We start from the raw sequence: 18,404 nt of genomic DNA, 5'->3' as shown, positions 1-18,404 counted from the left end.
TAATAATGGGGGATAATTTATCAAAACCTGTCAAGAGGAAAAGTTGCTGAGTTGCCCACAGCAACCAATCAGATCTCTTCTTTAATTTCTCAGTGGCCATTTTAAAAATGAAAGAAGCGATCTGATTGGTTGCTATGGACAACTCAGCAACTTTTCCTCTGGACAGGTTTTGATAATTCTCCCCAATACAGTACATATTTAGTACATATATGGAAACCATATGTACACATTAGGTGGATTACATAAATACAGCAACAGATTCAAGACACACATTCACCACTTACATATACATATACTCATACACACATTCACCACTTACATATACATACTCATACACACATTCACCACTTACACATACATATACTCATACACACATTCACCACTTACACATACATATACTCATACACACATTCACCACTTACATGTACATACTCATACACACATTCACCACTTACACATACATACTCATACACACATTCACCACTTACACATACATATACTCATACACACATTCACCACTTACACATACATATACTCATACACACATTCACCACTTACATGTACATACTCATACACACATTCACCACTTACACGTATATACTCATACACACATTCACCACTTACACATACATATACTCATACACACATTCACCACTTACACATACATATACTCATACACACATTCACCACTTACATGTACATACTCATACACACATTCACCACTTACACATAAATACTCATACACACATTCACCACTTACATGTACATACTCATACACACATTCACCACTTACACGTATATACTCATACACACATTCACCACTTACACATACATATACTCATACACACATTCACCACTTACACATACATACTCATACACACATTAACCACTTACATATACATACTCATACACACATTCACCACTTACACATACATATACTCATACAAACATTCACCACTTACATACTCATACACACATTCACCACTTACATATACATACTCATACACACATTCACCACTTACTCACTCCGTAGACAGATTTAGCAAGAGTACACATTTACTGCTGGTGAAGCCAGGAGATATCATCAGTTTAGGGTAAAGAAGATATTATTTTTTGCGCAATTTTTTTGTGCAGTTTTCGGTTGCAGTTTGGTGCACCGTACCCCACTTTTTGAAGTGAAGCTGTATTTATTATTTGTGCAAATAAAATTTAGAAGTGTTTTTTTTTTTGTGCAAAGCCTACTTTTTTTGCGGAAACCTACACCACCAAACATGACACGTTCAAAAGTGTCAGATGCCAGAGCACAATGCTTAAACCAATCTCTGCAGCTTACTGGTTTCTATAATTGCGCAAAATTTAATCAAGTTCTGTGTGCCTTTTTGGTAAATTTTGAGCAACTGTGCATACAATCCACCAAGCAAACGGGTAAAATCTTTACTACCTTACACCAACATTGATAAATGTCCTTCATGGAGAGCAGCAGGGGGCCTACTGCCTGTCATTTTCCAAGGGTCAATGGTAGTGCAATGGAAAGGATGAATTACCTCATTGTCAAATAATATGACATGATACCTACAATCCTCTTTTTACTGCACTATATCCATGCAAGTAAGTCACCTTGTAATTTTCTGTAAATGTGCTATTTGTATGTAGTTGTGAGCTACATTTCTTCTGGTGTTTCGCTGATACTATGTAAAATGTATGCGCAATGTACCAGTATATTAGCCCTGACATATGTAGAAATGTGATCTACTTTTTCACCATTGAATACCATGGAACATGGTGAATGAAAACTGGTGCAAGAAAGTTATACAGATTTGTAAATTAATTCTATATTAAAATCTTAATCCTTTCAGTACTTTTCAGCTGCTGTATACTACAGAGAAAGTTGAATAGTTATTTCCAGTCTGACCACAGTGCTCTATGCTGACACCTCTGTTCGTGTCAGGAACTGTCCGGAGCAGGAGAGGTTTCCTATGGGGATTTCCTCCTTCTCTGGACAGTTCCTGACATGGGCAGAGGTGTCAGCAAAGAACACTGTGGTCAGACTAGAAAACCTTCTCAGTAGTATACAGCAGCTGATAAATAGTGAAAGGGTTAAGATTTTTAAATAGAAGTAATTACAAATGTGCATAACTTTTCTAGCACCAGCTGATTTGATAACATTTGTTCTTCACCAGAGTACCCCTTTAAATAAAGAATGAAGTTTAGTAAAACAGCTGTTCAAGGTTCCAAATTTTTGTGTGAAAATGTGATCTTAATAGCAACAGCTGTGACCTAATGCTCTTGATGGTTTCAACTAGGTTTCAACAGTTGTTCACATTGCTATGGAGGAATTTCGTCCCACTATTGTTTGATGTAATATTAGCTAAATATTACCGCAATTACACTAAAGGTCTTTCAGGCATAAACTGTTCAAAAAAACAATGTTGTAAGCCATAGATAGTATGAGGATGCAATGTACTAGCTTTATGGGCTACAACCTACATAAAATATGCCTATGCAGTTTGTATCAACCCCTGAGGATGCACTGAAAATACATTTTTGAGAGCAATGTGTGTATGGAGACTACTAGACTAATTTTACACAGATGTATTTTCAGCATTTTTTTTATTTGAGTCATTTTTCTGAACATTTTTTTTTTGCAGTATTTTCATCATTTTGTTTGCATAGTTTTAAAAGCTGTAGCCCCTAAAACATGCTTTGGGCAATTAATGGCACATAATGGGCATAATGAAAATTGTCAAATACAAGATACAATAGTAAATACTAGGGATCGACCGATTATCGGTATGGCCGATATTATCGGCCGATAATCACGATTTTGGGCATTATCGGTATCGGCAATTATCTTGCCGATAAGCCGATAATGCCCCACCCCCCCCGCACCGCCCCCACCGCACCGCGACCGCCACCCCCTCGACCCGCCGCACCGCACCTCCGACCCACCGCACCGCGTCGCACCCCCCACCGTGATGCTAGGCGGTATACCGGTATGGATTTTTTCCCATACCGCTATACCGGTCGGGCCCCTCCCCCACCCTCCGAGTGAATAAAAAAATTTAACTTACCCGTAATGGGGGTGGTCCAGGCCATCCTTCCTTCATGTAGTGTCCGGGGGCATTCCAGGTGGTCCGGTCCGGGCTGTCCTTCTCCCACGGTCTTCTTCTCCACTCCAGGCAGGCTCCGGCCTAGTACGCTGCATAGACGCCGCTACGCCGTGACGTCAGGTGCGTCGCTGCACACGGGCGTCACTGCGCAGCGACGTCTATGCAGCGTTCTAGGCCGGAGCCTGCCCGGAGTGGAGAAGAGGCCCGCCGGAGAAGAAGGACAGCCCGGATCGGACCACCCTCCACCCGGAACGCTCCCGGACACTACAGGAACGATGGATGGATGGCCCGGAGCACCCTGGCAGGTAGGGGAGAGAAGCGGGTGGTGGCGGCGGCGGCCTATGGCCCCGCAAAAGCCACTGCAGATCATTGATTTAAAGCTCCCGCTTTAAATCAATGATCTGCAGCGGTGTCGCAGGGGGTTAAATAGCCGATAACTTATACCGGAATATCGGTAAAAGTTATCGGCTATCGGCCCTAACCTGCACTGATTATCGGTATCGGTATCGGCCCTAAAAAACCAATATCGGTCGATCCCTAGTAAATACCATGGAAAAATACCTGTCGGAAACAAAAACCTACAAAAAAAAACTAAACTCCACTCTTAGTAAATGAGGGCCAATAAGTTCCCCTAAAAAATTTGGTCTGAAAATGGCTTTAATAAAAAAAAAAAAAGCCTGAACATTAATTTTACAGCAATAAAATTAACATTTGTGAATTAACAAATGTTTTCCCAATGGATTCAATCCATTGGGAATCCAGAATGTGCTTATTGGGTTTTACTGAATCTAATAAAGTTTGAGTTTTGATCCTTCCAATCTGCCAATTTTCTGTGTAACATAGGAACGATCTATAAAGAGAATATTTTATTGCATTTTAACTACATATGTATAAATGTTTAAATACACTGCTCTATAATTTAGAACTAGCACACCAGAGCCATGCTAACAAATAGTTAATAGACTATGTAATGACTACCCTGGTGCCAAGGGCATCTAGGTCTTCTTTAAGGTTATTAAGACATCTTTGGTGCTGAATTCTCAGAAACCTTCAAGTTATGCTGCAGAACCAGTCTGACAATATGCACTGCATACTTTGTAGCATATTTTAAAGCACATATTTCACCTATTGTACTGCAGTTGCTTTGCAAATTTTTACGCTGTTTGTGAAAGGAGTTTATTCAAGGGAATCTCTCCGAATCTGTATATCATGCTAAAAGCTCAAGTGTCCAAGAGGCATGCACGCCTTCTTCACTTCTCCCTGCCCGGCATGATTGATGGGTTTGTATCATAGCAAAACACTAAAATTTAACTTTTCATACAAACTACTAAAATCCAAAAGCAAAAAGAAGGACCAATACTAATAAACCAATATAGTGGTTATCTACCACCAAAAAGAACACAATTGATTATAGCACTGACTTGATGCGACGTGCTTAAATCAAAGCAAACAATACTTTGCAATGAACATGCTCCAATGTTTTGGAGACTTACATATAGGCAGAGTCCAGGATAACCAATCTCTAAAGGAAAGATACGGGGGGTAAGGTAGGAGGAGGGGGGGGGGGGGAGGACCTAGGGGAGCATCGGCCTATAGATGTGTGGCCGCGGTCTGCTGTCCCTTACCTTGTGGTCCCTGATTCTACCCCTATGCCTAGGCGGAGTAGACGTCCTTAGAAGGACGGCCCCGCTCTGGAACCTACCCCTCACTCTACTATGCTTGCCCTAGCTCAGACACAGATAGGAGGCTCTCTGTCTCACTAGAAGGTGCTGCCTACTTGGGTTGGATAGGAGAAGGCATGAATGACTCCTATAATCCATATTGCATTGCAAACCTTTAAGAGGCATTTTTCGGCATCTTTTGAGTATTTCTATAAGAAATTTGTTACATTTATCTAAGCAGTAATCCAATCTCAGTAAATTTACATATTTGTCTACATGTGCTTTCCTAGACAAACCCCAGGCTGCCACTGTCTCAAATGATAATTGAAAATAGGTCTGTCCTCCCTTTTCCTATCCAACCCAGGTAGGCAGCACCTTCTCGTGAGACAGAGAGCCTCCTATCTGTGTCTGAGCTAGGGCAAGCATAGTAGAGTGAGGGGTAGGTTCCAGAGCGGGGCCGTCCTTCTAAGGACGTCTACTCCGCCTAGGCATAGGGTAGAATCAGGGACCACAAGGTAACGGACAGCAGACAGCGGCCACACATCCATAGGCCGATGCTCCCCTAGGTCCTCCCCCCCCTCCTCCTACCTTACCCCCGTATCTTTCCTTTAGAGATTGGTTATCCTGGACTATGCCTATATGTAAGTCTCCAAAACATTGGAGCATGTTCATTACAACATATTGTTTGCTTTGATTTAAGCACGTCGCATCATGTCAGTGCTATAATCAATTGTGTTCTTTTTGGTGGTAGATAACCACTATATTGGTTTATTATTATTGGTCCTTTTTGCTTTTGGATTTTAATGGTTTGCATTAAAAGTTACATTTTAGTGTCTTGCTGTGATAGGATTTTTGGTTTACACTATTTACATATTATTTAGTCTGTGACATTATGTACAGGGTTTGGCTTCAAGCACTGAGCCCTTTGTATCAATCGGTCAAGGCAGGGAGGGGTGGGGGAGGGAGGAAGCACGCATGTTGTAACATCTTCTGTGACACAAAATAAGAATTTAAAGCCGACCTGTCAGTAGAATCTTAGTGGCATCACGTGGCTACACATTGCTGAATGTGCAATAGCATAGTCTTCTCCCGGCTTCCTCTACTGTTGTAAAGACGCGCAAGTGCAGAACATGCTTCGAGACTGCAAGGAGAACACTACCTTACTGTGCATGTACAGAGATTTGCAATGAGAGGTTGTGATGATTACACCGCCTAGTGGCTGTCAATCAATAGGGAGGATTCAGTTACAAGCAGATAGAGAGATGGAGGCTTCAAGTAAATGGACAACTTTGCTGGGCTCTTGTGGCCCAGGAAAAAACACCCTGGACACATGCCTTATTTACATCTAACTAAAAACCAAGAGGAATAAAAAAAAAAAAAAAAAGAGAAAGGTATATCCAGAGTCATGCTGAAAAACCTTATGTAACCATGGGCTTATTTGTACTTCTAAAATCCTGATGACAGGTCCACGTTAATGTGACATCCACTGTAGTTGAAAAATTAGATTCAGCATGTATAAACAGTGTCAGGCAGGAGCACCGAGGGTTCACTAGCATCATGATTTTGGGTCCACCATACAGTATAAAATGTTCTGTTTTAACCACTTGGGGACCAAGCCCATTTTGACCTTAAAGGGGTACTCCGCCCCTGGCATCTTATCCCCTATCCAAAGGATAGGGGATAAGACGTCAGATCGCCGTGGTCCCGCTGCTGGGGACCCCGAGGATCGCTGCTGCGGCACCCCGCCATCATTACTGCACAGAGCGAGTTTGCTCTTTGCGTAATGACGGGCGATACAGGGGCCGGAGCAGCGTGACGTCATGGCTCCGCCCCTCATGACATCACGGCCCGTCCCCTTAATGCAAGTCTATGGCAGGGGGCGTGACGACCGCCACGCCCCCTTCCCATAGACTTGTATTGACGGGGCGGGCCGTGACTTCACGAGGGGCGGAGCCGTGACGTAACGATGCTCCGGCCCCTGTAATGCCTGTCATTACGTGCAGAGCGATCTCGCTCTGCACAGTAATGATAGCGGGGTGCTGCAGCAGGGACCCCAGCGATCTGACATCTTATCCCCTATCCTTTGGATAGGAGATAAGATGTCTAGGGGCGGAGTACCCCTTTAAGGACCAGGACAATTTTTGTTTTTGCACTTTTGTTTTTTTTCCATTCTCCCCTTCTAAAAATCATAACGCTTTCAATTTTGCACCTACAGACCCATATAAGGGCTTGGTTTTGTTTCACCAATTGTACTTTGTAATGACATCACTTATTTTATAACAAAAATAAATATTTTTTATATGCGGCAAAATAAAAAAAATATTGGCGGGGTGAAATAAAAATAAAAAAAACATTTTGTAAATGTTGGGGGCTTCCGGGCTACCGTTAAAAATGACACCTTATCTTTATTCTGTAGGTCCATACAGTTACAAGGATACCCAATTTTTGTTGGTTTTATTTTATTTTAATACTTTACTCAGCTCTGCTGAGCTGCCGGAATACTTTGACTTTAGTTTTAGATGCCACAATCACGGCGTTTAAAGTATTAATGCCGGGCATCGCCCCGATCAGAGGTGCCCGGCAATAACCCTGGGTCCTGGCTGCTGATAGCTGCTGACCCACTCTCAAAGGGAGGAGGGGTGGCCTCACTGTGCAGGTCTCCACTCTCTCCCTCAGTATGCTGTCTGCTCACATCTCCCCTAGCATTAGCAAAACTAGAAACTCCTAGCTTGTCCTCACTGACAGTAGCGGGACACAAGCTGACAGTGGGAGGATTTTTCCTCCAGCTATGAGCCCTTTGTTCACACCTGTCAATTAAGGAAGTGTGTCCATGATGCATGGACACAGCAGGACTAGTATGTGTCCAAGCAGGCAGGGGGGCAGTTGTTTGACTGGCTTTTTCAGTATGAAATACTGAAAATTTTCTAATGAGAGCAATTGCAAAACCTATTGGTTTACAACATATCAAAAGTTTTTGTATCTGACAGTGCCCATTTAAGTACCAGGATGCAAGGGCGTACCTGTACGCCCTTCGTTCCCAACAGGTGAAGACTCATTATGGTCTGAAAGCACAAGCACAGAATGAGTATTAATGCTGCCATTTAGTGTTGCTCACGAATATTCGCAATTCGAATATTATTCGCGAATATCGCATATTCGCGAATTCGCGAATTTCGCGAATATAGCGCTATATATTCGTAATTATGAATATTCGTTTTTTTGTTTTGTTTTTTCACAGTACACATCACAGTGATCACCCCTCTCTGCTTCCAGCTTGTGTGGTGTAAAGAAGGCTGTAATACTACTGTGTGAGACTGGCGTGCGAAAATTCGCATATGCGAATTTCGCATATGCGAATTTTCGCGTATGCTAATTTTGTATATGCTAATATTCACATATGTTAATTTTCGCATACGTGAAGTTTCGCATATGCGAAAATAAAACGAGATTATAACGAATATGCGAATATTCGCGAATATATGACGAATATTCGTCCATATATTCGCGAATATTCGCAAATTCGAATATGGCCTATGCCGCTCAACACTACTGCCATTATGGGCATATAAATACAGCAGTAAACAAACAGTACAATGCTTTACAAGTATACAATACATGCATGTTCCTATTGAAAAATAATGGCAAGTGCAGCATGTTTGCAGCATAATTTGTCATTCTTTACTGCATTTTTAACCCCTTAAAGGGGTACTCCGGGGAACTAAACCCATAGCCCATCCTTTCCCTCTCACTAACCTATGTATTTGTCTAAATATCATTCATTAGCTATATAGAGCAGTTTCCCTCTTTCAGCTGTCACTTACATGCAGAGAGTGAAAGAAAGACGCTATTCTCAGATCCTCCTTGTATTTGTGAAAACCCCTCAATGAGACCAGTCCCACCATCTTGGAAGACAAACACCACATGATTTTTGTCTAGGGCTCTGGCTTCACAGCCACACCTCCCCCCTCTGTGTGAGGGTCTTGCTGTCTCCTCAGCACATAACGTTGCTCTTTTCCTGCTGTAGATCTAATCACTGTCTGCTGCCATTCAGAGCATAGCATGATTTATTGCTGGGGGAGGGATAGTTTGAAAGAAAAGACATGTACAGTATGTTTACAAAAACACAGCATGCACACTGATAGCAAAAGCAATTGGCTGGCAGCTATTAAACAGAGCTGCACTGACTGCTGGGAGTTTTAGTCTGGGCTGCAAGCAAAAGAATATTCAGGAGACAAAGGGGGCCACAGGAGCTGGCAAAATCATATGGATAACTACAGGGGACACAGAACAGGTATTGTGGTGGCTTGGGGCATTTTAAAGGGCGCACCCCTTTAAGAACACAACCCATTTTAGCCTTCAATATACAGGAAGATACAGTGAGTGGAAAAAAAGTATTTAATTAGCCACCAATTGTGCAAGTTCTCCCACTTAAAAAGATGAGAGAGGCCTGTAATTTTCATCATAGGTATACCTCAACTATGAGAGACATAATGAGAAAAAAATCCATAAAATCACATTGTCTGATTTTTTAAGAATTTATTTGGAAACTATGGTGGAAAATAAGTATTTGGTCAATAACAAAAGTTCATCTTAATACTTTGTCCTCTGTCATTACCAACAAAAGTTATATAACAAACATTTTCTATAAGTCTTCACAAGGTTTTCACACACTGTTGCTGGTATTTTGGCCCATTCCTCTATGCAGGTCTACAATTTTGTTTCTGGTGTCCTTCGACAGCTCTTTGGTCTTGGCCATAATGGAATTTGGAGTGTAACTGTTTGATGTTGTGGACAGGTGTCTTTTATACTGATAACAAGTTCAAACAGGTGCCATTAATACAGGTAATGAGTAGTGGGCAGAGGAGACTCTTAAAGAAGAAGTTACAGGTCTGTGAAAGCCAAAAATCTTGTTTGTTTGTAGGTGACCAAATACTTATTTTCCACCATAATTTGCAAATAAATTCTATCAGACAATGTGATTTTATGGATTTTTTTTTCTCATTATGTCTCTCATAGTTGAGGTATACCTATGATCAAAATTACAGACCTCTCTCGTCATTTTAAGAGTTTTCTTGCACAGTGTTTTTACGGTAAAAATGACACGTTGTCTTTGTTCTGTAGGTCAATGCGAGGTACTGTAGGTACTACTTCAAAAAAAGGAAAAAAGATTTCCTTTTAAATTCCATGGCAAAAATTGTCCTTTCCTTTTCTATACATCTTTCATTTTTCTTTATATGGGGCGGTAAGAGGGCTCAATTTTTGTGCCATGATCTGTATTTTTATCGGTGTCTATTTCTTTTGGTGGGACTTTTTGGTAACTTTTTATTAAAGGGGTTCTCCGGCAGAAAACATCTTATCCCCTTTCCAAAGGATAGGGATTAAGATGTCTTATTGTGGGGGTCCCACCACTGGTCCTCTGTGGCACCTCAGCCATCACACCCCCTCCCATAGACATGAATGAAGGGGGCATGGCGTGATGTCACAAACACGAAAGCTCCAAGCTTCCGTGTCCAGGATGCGCCCAGTGGCAGAACCCTCCATGATCAGACATCTTATCCCCTATCCTTTGGATGTTTTCTGCCAGGGTACCCCTTTAATTATTTTCTGATATTTGGTGTGACCAAAAATCAGCATTTTTGGTGTTTGGTATTTTTTAATGTTCGCGCCATTTCCCATGCGGAATTATAAACATTATATTTTAAGAGTTTGGACAATTCCACATGTGGCAATACAGAATTTGTTGGTTATTATTATTAGCCAACGCTCACTGCTATAAAGCAAACACAGCTCCTTCGCTCGCTTCAAAGTTGCTTAACGCTCCAGGGTGTACATTTACGGCCCTGGTACGTTAGGTCCTAGACATCAAGGCATGCATGCAAGCAATCACATCATCTGTAGTGGTAATGATAGCAGTTATGGTGTGGCGGTATTATTTAGGTATTATGGTGAGGCATTACTAGATATAACTGCACTGTAATCACTTATATGGTGGGATCAGCAGAAGTTTCAGACAAATTCTAATTCAAATACTCTAGGTACGCCTCTGCCATGAGCCGTAATTAAAGTTATTAATTCAACTAAAGGAAATGCTTTACCTGCTCCATAGACCAGTGATGGTTTGCCTAAGACCAATCAAGTCAATGCCTAGGCAGCTGCACCACCATGGAAACTAATTTCATATATCTCTATTAAAAAAAAAAAATGTCGCGCTCATGAGTGACACACCAGACCATATGCTATTTTTTATATAGCATGTGCACTTGGCAGAAATGTGAGTTCATGTCATCTACCACTTTGTGAGTTGTTGTGGCTCATGGATTCTTCCTCTTCCCAGTAGTCACAGTTGACTTAAGTATCTTGCAGATCAGAAATTTTTAAACTTACTTAAAGCAAAGATTCAATCATTTATGCCAGTGGAAAACTAGAAATAACTACACGAGTATCTAAAAATAATGAGATTGGCATAAATCATCTGCTTAGTATTTGATGCCAAAGAATTCAGCAATCTCAGATTTTGGGAACTAGATTATAAAAAGTACACATGTATGCAATAATGCAAGTAGTAAATTCCATTATTCTTTATAGGATATTTTACTTTGAGTTTCCTGTAAGTAACATTTATTATTTAGAGTGTTGAGAGACAGAGAATAAAGATGAAACTCTTTACCTGCTTCAATATTTCATAATATGTAGCTCCTTATAATGGACTGTAGTATTTTGGTCCTGAGGCTTCTTTAATTTGTGTCTGGTGTTTAACTGGTTACAAATGGAGACCAGATACATTATTTTACCCAATTCACAAATTGGTTTGCCAGTTATAAAAAATGCCAGGTTCAATATTTGTTTTCGCTGTATTGAAGAAAATAATAGTCAAATGTATTTTCTTATAGGACACTATCGCACGAATCGGCCAACTGGCAAATCGAGAAATAAGGTAAAAACATTTGCGTAACTTCTTGTCCCATTGTGCGTATAAGTATTAGAACCACTATCATTCTTTCTTCACTGATCTCTAAACCTGAGAATAACTGTTTTTAAGGCTGAAAATATGTAGCCTCTATTAAAGGGGTAATCCGGCCCTAAGACATCTTATCCCCTATCCAAAGGATAGAGGATAAGATGCCTGATCGCGGGGGTCCCGCCACTGGTGACCCGCGCAATCTTTCATGCAGCACCCCGCTATCATCAGCCTCCGGAGCAAATATCGCTCCGGGTCTGATGAATCACAACCTGGTTAGAAAACACTGGTCTATTGCAAGGGAACTCAGGTGTGTTTAAATTGGTGGGGTGGCTAATGTGCGAGAGGGAGAGAAATGACCTCACACTTACTAACAATGAATCATGGGACTTGTAGTTGGAGAGAGGTAAATCCAACAGGAAATAGCCAGTTCACAAAAAGATAGACTCAGCGTTATGGTAATTTCACAATATAGCCATTTAGCCCCAAGACAAGCACGGATCGTTCCTAAGCATGTCCATTATTGTCTGGCAGGTATGTACTAAAATCACCTTATGGTGGATAAGTGTTAAGCCTATCAGGCTGTGTTTGTGCGAGGGGCGGAAGGGTCCCGCCCCACGGCACTTGTAGGCGGGGCTCAGGGGGTTGTGGGTAGGGGTGTAGGTATTTAATGCCCCTGCATCTACTGGCGGGGTGTGCGCTACGTTTTCCGGACCCCTCCCACCCTCCCTTTCTTGCAAATTTCTATCCCAGGGCATGCCTTCTAAAGGCATGCCCCCGTCCCAGTCATTGGGCACAGTTCTGACCGCTTTGTTAGTTGAGGGTTTTATATACAGCTAGTTATTGGCGTATTCACGAGTTCGAGGATGGAGCCCTGAGCACAACCCCTTTAAGAGCTCATTCACACTATGGAATCTTGCCCGGAGATATTCCAGATGAAAATTTTATCAGCAGCAGGCACCAGGTGATCTGCAACATTTACACTACGGAATATCTGTGGCGGAAATTCCGTAGTGTGAACAGTACAGCAGAATCTCACTGAAAGCAATGGGAGGCTGATGCACAGTATTTTCAGCAGCGGAGCTCTAGAGCACTCGGAAGATATGTAGTGTTGTAACGGCTGGTGGTGTGGATCCGCTGTACCTGAGTGGATGTTGGCGTTAGCCGCACCAGGGAATGGAGTCTAAGGGAGCCGCTGGTTTTCACCAGAGCCCGCCGCAAAGCTGGATGGACTTGCTGCGGCAGGCGGCTCCCAGGTCGCTACCCCTGGCACGACTTGTCCACAAAGGCAGTCGAGGTGATGCGTGGCACAGAAGGATGAGACATAGTCAGAGTCGGGGACAGGCAGGTAGGTCAGGGCAGGTGGCAAGAAACAGTGGTCAGGAAATGTAGCATGAGAACTGGTACACGGAATTGCTGATACAACAGGGAACGCTTTCTCTAAGCAACAGGGCCCAAAGATCCAGCAGGGAACAGGAGGAAGTGCGGGGTTAAATAGGGTCAGTTCCTGACAAGCACCAATCAGTGGTGCACTGGCCTTTAAAATCTCTGAGAACCGGCGCACCCTAGGAGGCGGGTATGCACGTGCAGGCTAGCAGGGAGAATGGAGGAAGCAGGAAGACAGCGGGGCAGGTGAAAAGCAGCGGAACAAGCACTTTCGCATCACATCATGTGAAGTGCAGTACAGTCCGTGCGGGGAGCCGGGCAGGGAGAGCGCCCACGGCCAGCGGCTCTACTCTACAAGTGTGAATGGGCCCTAACTGTGTCACAAATGTAGACACTACTATTTTTTTATTATAGAATCCCATATATCACATATTTCAATTGCGCATCAAATGGTACATCATATACTGTACTTGGACCTATTTAATATTCCTGCTATGACATTTTTAGGTACAAATTATAACATCAAGAAAATAAGAGGGAGCATGACAGCTTCCTATATTTTTTTAAAGATGTAATGGAGGATATAAAGAGAGATTTCATATAACATATTATTAATGCTGAGGGTTGACGATGACAGCCATATCTAAGTGACAGGTAAGTTTCCAAACTTTCATTAACTCTCAAAACTCAGTCAAACTTAAAGGGGCAGTTAAAAAATGGCCTTACCTTTATGTCTCGCCATTACAAAAAGTCATGAAAATAAGTTATTAAATATAGTCTGATGCATAGAATCTATTATGCAGAAGTAAGACCCAGTGCAATCTAAATTTTTGGTCATGTCTGGGTAACATGTTTGAACAGTCAAAGGGTCAAATGTTACTATTGTGCTATGTCTTTCCTGGAATATGTTCCAACTTATGAAGTGGATTCTGGCTCCGGCCCCACCTTCCTGGATGAGAGCAAGTGACGGCCCGCTCAACTAATCACCGGCCGCAGTAATGTCCAGCCTCAGCCGGAGATTGGCAGAGCGGGCCATCACTTGCTCTCCTACAGGAAGGTGGGGGCCAGAGAGCAGAGGGTGGGTAAGTAACCAGAGCCCCGTACAGGAGATCGCGGGGATTGCTTTTGGATTAGGGATAAGTGTCTGATAACTTCTGTTATCTGGAGTTCCCCTTTAAAGGAGATCTACAGCCATAGACACTTATCCCCTAACCGCAGGATAAGGGGATATGTGTCTGATCGCAGGGGGGTCCGAACACTGGGACTCCCACGCGATCACCAGTGCAGGAGGCGTGTCAGCTGCAGCATGACGTGGCCGACACGCCACCTCTATGTATCTGTATGGGAGAGGCAGAGATTCAGCATTCGTGCATCCCTGCTTTTCCCATAATAAGGGGCGTGTCGCCGACCTCAAAGTTGATCGCAGTGTCTAAAATGTTTAAGGAAAACATTCCGGCAGCTCAGTGGAGCTGATGGGGACCACTGCAGTGAAAATGCGGTGTCCCGATCAGCTGAGGGGACAGCAGGAGGGCCCTTACCTGATTACTCGCCGTCTGATCGGTGCTCCAGGTAACCTCAGCAGCCTATGGGGAACATAAAATAGTGGGGAAAAAAAAGTAAAACTAAGTTAATAAATGTGATTTAACCCTTTCCCTAATAAAAGTTTGAATCAACCCCTTTTTCCATTCAAAAAAAATATATATGTAAATAAAAATTGACATAAACACATGTGGTATCGCTGTGTGCATAAAAACCTGATGTCCTGAAGGGGTTTAAAGGGGTACTCCGGCACTAAGACATCTTATCCCCTATCCAAAGGATAGGGGATAAGATGCCTGATCGCGAGGGTCCCGCTGCTGGGGACCCCCGTGATCCTCCACGCCGCACCCCGTTAGAATCAGCCCCCGGAGCGTGCTCACTCCGGGTCTGATTATTGGCGATCACGGGGACGGAGCATAGTGATGTCACGGCTCAGCCTCCGCCCCCTCAATGCAAGACTGTATTGAGGCTTGCATTGAGGGGGAGGAGCTTGACGTCACACGGGGCGGAGCCGTGATGTCACTATGCTCCGTCCCCGTGATCGCTAGTTATCAGACCCGGAGCGAGCACGATCCGGGGGCTGATTCTAACGGGGTGCGGCGTGGAAGATCACGGGGGTAAAATGAGTTACGAAGTACAATAAGTCCTAAAAACAACAAGCCCTATAGATGGAAAATTTATGAAAAATTGGAAGAGTTATTAAGGGGTTAAAAGTATGTCACTTTTTTTTAATGGCTTAAGTAAGCATTCATGTCTAAGTCATCATCTTTCTCAATATTACTGGTAACTGTGTTGCATGCAGCCTTATAAAAGGAAGTTCTTATTAGCGATCTTATACAATGCACAGTATTTCGAGGAGCAGTCACTGAATTAGGAAATTTATTATGTATAATAATGTCATAATATAAAGAATTCAGATGCTGGTAAAACATGAATATATGCAATTCAACTTATCAGATAAAATGCCAATCTATCTAGGACCAAGCCTTCTTATGGTAATGCATTTAAATTTAGATAGAATAATACACCAAAATGCCTACACAGAATAACAAATAGCCAGTGTTGCCAGTGATGCTGTTGCTGCAGAGTTTTTGAGGCGGACCTTTCACCCGGGAAAACTAGCTCAAAAAAATCCCCCAGAACATTGAACTGGCCGTACTTGGAATTTCCGGCCAATAGTGTGAACCAGGCCTTACTGTCAGGATTCGGCAGGCTGATGGTGGATCCTCTGTGTCAGTGAGGGATTGGCGTGGACCGTACCGAAGGACCGGTTTTAAGTTGCTACTGGTATTCACCAGAGCCCGCCGCAAAGCGGGATGGTCTTGCTGCGGTGGTAGCAACCAGGTCGTGTCCACCGGTAGCGGCTCAACCTCACTGACTGCTGAGACTGGCGTGGTACAGGAGGACTAGACAGAGGCGAGGTCAGACGTAGCAGAAGGTCAGGGCAGTCGGCAATTAGTGGTGCACTGGCCCTTTAAATCTTAGAGAGCGGAGCAGCGCGCGCCAGGACGTGACAGCTGAGTAGATTGGGATGCGATTGGGATGATTGGGATGTAGATTGGGATGCAGTGACAGTGCAGCGCTCCCGGTCAGCGGGTCTGACCGGGGTGCTGCAGAGAGGAGAACGCCGCAAGCGCTCCAGGGAGGAGCAGGGACCCGGAGCGCTCGGCGTAACACTTAAATTTTTTTAATGTATAGTCCATCTACCGGATAACTGCAGCTCGGCTCCCATTGAAATGCTGAACCCGGAGCGAACACTGTACACTGAATAGTGCAGAGCGTCCACACCTGTTTACTGTACAGTGTGGGGCGCCAAACAGTTAATTGCCAAGTGTGGATAGGCCATTGATTAAAATGGGAAACACTTCAACTTTTATAAATATATTGGTCTGCATATCTGTGTAAAGCTTTGTTTGTGGAATAGGTTGTGCTCTATGTAGTTGCCTTTTTAAATTACATATACATTTTTATGGTGATTTATTCATTCATGTCAATTGCAGCAGCACAACATAAAGGCACTCTTACATATGGCACTACTGGCCATGCCTACTGAGGTGCCGGGGTGTTGCAATGGTGTAGCAGGGTCTGGTGGCATTAACCCTGTGGGGTAAGGTGTTATTAACCCCTGATTAGTTGTGACGCCATGATGTGGTTGTTTCGGTATAAGGCCCTGCCGACAACCAACCCAGAAACGGCAGGCAATAAAGGAATGTCCACAGCAGGAATTGTGAAAATAACTGGAACTTTTACTTGGAATTCTTATTAAACAGTCTTTACAAATATGCAGTTTCTCTAGAGGCAACCGGGATGCAGGATACCTCACAGGCTTGCTGGGACTTGTAGTATAGAGATAATTTATGCAGGCCACTCTGCTACTAATATTATTCTTGAGTTGAGTAGTAGTCACTAGAATTGTAGATAGAGCTTGATAACTCATGTTTTGAAGTGGTTGTAGGCTCTTTAGGCTTTGGCCTAGCGGAGATGAATTTACATAGTACAGGTATTGTGCTTTCTTATGAATCCAGGAATCAAGAGAGTGCAGGAACAAGAGAGCGAGTTTAGAGACAACAGCCCCTTATATACTAAGGAGGCTGGACTAAAGCCCATTGGTTGCAAAGCCTGTGGTTCCTGTGCCCATGACACTCTGGGTAGTGTCACATGACAGTGGTTCACATGACTAACCTCTATACATTTGTAAAACATTATGTATAAGGAACAATATGTACACAACACATTTTACAATGCTTTAACCTAAATGTGAGCAAGGGGTGAGCCCCACGGGATGGCCCTATGGACTGCAGGGACTCTTCCGGAGGGGACCTAGAGATGGTACAGGACCATGTCCTGTACCGGGACACACCACCACCTGGGTTCCTTCATTGCAGGCTACATCAGGACTTGCCACTTTGAACAGCTACAATCTAGTTCCAGCCCGTGATTATCGATGAATAGTAAGCGCCAGCTACAGTACTGCTGCATGCAATAATGCTCTATGGGCTGATAAAGTAGGTGAAATTTTAAATGATACCTAAACACTATATAAGGGGCCCCAAACTCTGCCCCTATGCATTTTTCTGTCCTACATCTGTTAGGACAGGTGGTTAAGCAAAAAAATTTACATTTCTTTTCTTTTGCAGATTTTTACTGGCTTTTAGATCACATGGATTACACAGGATTATCTACCTACCATAATCTCTCTATTATTGGATACATTTTAGCAGGTGTTTCTTGATCCACCCAGATACTTTTGCAAAAGGATTTTTAGCCTTACTTTTTCTGTTTTTTTTTTTTGTCTTGCCCTGTTGCTTACAGGTCTCTGAGAATCTTCTGTCTGACCATCAACTCATTGACGAAAAACTTAATGCACCCAGATAAAAATGTTGGATTGCTGCAAAACTCGGCTTGTAGATATGTGAATGGTTACAGGTGTGATCTGATTAGACACTGGTTGCTGACCTATAGTAAGGCTCTCAGAGGCTACTTTTGGGCTGTGTACTTTTTGGTGAGAGATCATTGACTGTTACACATGCCCCTATTACATGCTTAAAGGGGTATTCCGGGCAAAAACATTTTATCCCCTTTATGCCCGGAATACCCCTTTAAAGACATTTTGCTCAGTTGATAGATTTTGAGAGGAGGATCATTGGACTGAGATAAGCAGGATGTTGATTTAAACAAATTGTGCGCTATCTAGGCTGTTCTGGCCAAGCTATTAGGAGGTGTAGTAGTTCCATGAAAGCACATACACAG

The 18,404-nt window shown here is 43.0% G+C and overlaps 1 long non-coding RNA gene across 1 annotated transcript in view; it reads left to right on the top strand.

Moving 5' to 3' along the window:
- LOC130277075 (uncharacterized) overlaps positions 1–18,039 on the top strand; it is a 35,837-nt gene extending 17,798 nt beyond the window's left edge. Inside the window, exons 2-4 of the long non-coding RNA XR_008845362.1 lie at positions 11,662–11,705; positions 17,540–17,659; positions 17,792–18,039. This is a non-coding gene — a long non-coding RNA (uncharacterized LOC130277075). The remainder of the gene's footprint in view (positions 1–11,661; positions 11,706–17,539; positions 17,660–17,791) is intronic.
- Positions 18,040–18,404: the final 365 nt, after the last annotated feature.

Source organism: Hyla sarda, chromosome 6 (genome assembly GCF_029499605.1).
Source record: "Hyla sarda isolate aHylSar1 chromosome 6, aHylSar1.hap1, whole genome shotgun sequence".
NCBI classification, from domain to species: Eukaryota; Metazoa; Chordata; class Amphibia; order Anura; family Hylidae; genus Hyla; species Hyla sarda.
The sequence above is the reverse complement of the archived record's forward strand: the minus strand, read 5'-3'. Positions and strand labels throughout refer to the sequence as shown.